Here is a 2,500-nt window from a genome sequence, read left to right on the forward strand (position 1 = left end):
ATAATAGCGATTCCGATAAATATTTATTTTTTTATGAATTTTTAAGTGAATAAACAATTAAAAATTCAAAAAAAATAGAAAAAAAATATTTTTTTCCCGATTCTTTCTCCAATATTCCTGATAAATACCCACACACCCACATATGGAGAATGGTCGAAAATGCTCGAGTGGATATCGAGATGTCCGACGAAGCACCACTTGGAAGGGCCGAGGCACGGGACGCCCGAGCTGTTGCTCGGGCCGGCACGGGACGCGCATGGGACAGCACGGGACGGCACGGGACGCCCTCGCTACAGCTCGGGACGGCCAGGTACGCCCGAGACTTGGCTCGGGACGGCCTGGGACGCCCTCGCCATAGCTCGGGACGGCCTGGGACGCCCTCGCCATAGCTCGGGACGGCCTGGGACGCCCGAGACTAGGCTCGGGACGGCCTCGGCACAGCTCGGGACGGCCTTGGACGCCCTTGCCACAGCTCGGGACGGCATGGGACGCCCGAGACTTTGCTCGGGACGGCCTGGGACGCCCTTGCCACAGCTCGGGACGGCATGGGACGCCCGAGACTTTGCTCGGGACGGCCTGGGACGTCCGAGACTTTGCTCGGGACGGCCTGGGACGCCCGAGACTTGGCTCGGGACGGCCTGGGACGCCCTCGCTACAGCTCGGGACGCCCTGGGACGGCCTCGACACAGCTCCGGACGGCCTGGGACGTCCGAGACTTGGCTCGGGACGGCCTGGGACGCCCGAGACTTGGCTCGGGACGGCCTGGGACGCGCTGGGCACAGCTCGGGACAGGCCGGGACGCCCGAGCCGAGCTTCGGGTCGCACGAAATCTCTTCGTATTCCGACATATTAGAAGCTTCCCATCATGTAGTAGGCCGAGCTTTGCCCTTTGGATGCCCTATGGTGCTTGGCGAGCACTAGGGAACGTGCCAGCACAAGTGCTGTGCACGCTCTGGGGAAGGAGCTCAACCCTCCCCCTTATAGTGCAAAGTTATTGTTTTTCCTATTTTCACAAGGAAACATCAATTTTTTAACCAAGCATACTGGGTCTTTACTCCTTCGTTACTCGTCGGAATCCAGCAAACTTATACTCGTTGGAAAGGTCTTTTCGCAAGGATTTTTTTGATATATTATAATAGCGATTCCGATAAATATTTATTTTTCTATGAATTTTTAAGTGAATAAACACCGGAAAATTCATAAAAAATAGAAAAAAAAATATTTTCTTCCGTTTCTTTTCTCCAATAATTCATAAATAATACCTCAATAGTATTAATGAAGAGAGAGTCGAAATGGTCCGGGTGGATTTCGAAATGTCCCACGACCCCATAGAATGCACGGGCCAGCCGAGCCAAAAGAATGGGACGCGCACGGGACAGCATTGGTCAGGCTCGGGACGGCACGGGACAGCACGGGACGCGCATGGGACAGCACGGGACGCGAATGGGACGGCCTTGCTAAGGCTCGGGACGGCATGGGACAGCTCGGGACGCGCATGGGACAGCACGGGACGCGCATGGGACGGCCTTGGTGAGGCTCGGGACGGCACGGGACGCGCAAGGGACGGCCTTGGTGAGGCACGGGACGGCCTTGGTCAGGCACGGGACGGCCTTGGTAAGGCTCGGGACGGCATGTCACGGCCCTGGTGAGGCTCGGACGGCACGGGACGCGCATGGGACGGCACGGGACGGCCTGGGACGGCCTTTGTGAGGCTCGGACGGCACGGGACGCGCATGGGACGGCCTTGGCGAGGCTCGGGACGGCATGGGACAGCACGGGACGGCCTCGGCACAGCTCGGACGGCACGGGACGCGCATGGGACGGCCTTGGCGAGGCTCGGGACGGCATGGGACAGCACGGGACGGCCTCGGCACAGCTCGGACGGCACGGGACGCGCATGGGACGGCCTTGGCGAGGCTCGGGACGGCATGGGACAGCACGGGACGGCACGGGACGGCCTCGGCACAGCTCGGACGGCACGGGACGGGCTTGGCGAGGCTCGGGACGGCATGGGACAGCACGGGACGGCCTCGGCACAGCTCGGACGGCACGGGACGGCCTTGGCGAGGCTCGGACGGCACGGGACGGCCTTGGCGAGGCTCGGGACGGCATGGGACAGCACGGGACGGCCTCGGCACAGCTCGGGACGGCACGAGACGCGCATGGGACGGCCTTGGTGAGGCTCGGGCCGGCACGGGACGCGCATGGGACATCATGGGACGCACATGGGACACCTTATGGGGATCATCAAGGGACGTTGCACGGGACATTCTTTCCCACGAAGGGCATTTACATGGGACATCTTAGGAGTCGAGCGCCGGCACATGGGACAACGTAGTTCACACGCACGGAACACTTTACTTTCGTTTGGAACGTCGTGGGATCTTTATGTCTCCATTAGCACCGAACCTTTAACATGCTAGGAAGCTATGTTCGATCTTCTCGAAGTGTCGATGGAACTTCGATGGATACACATCCGATCCGATGTTATGATGATGTA

The sequence above is a fragment of the Eschscholzia californica genome, unplaced genomic scaffold, assembly GCF_041429995.1.
Source record: "Eschscholzia californica isolate CP2 unplaced genomic scaffold, dmEscCali1.0.p SCAF_102, whole genome shotgun sequence".
In the NCBI taxonomy this organism is placed as follows: domain Eukaryota; kingdom Viridiplantae; phylum Streptophyta; class Magnoliopsida; order Ranunculales; family Papaveraceae; genus Eschscholzia; species Eschscholzia californica.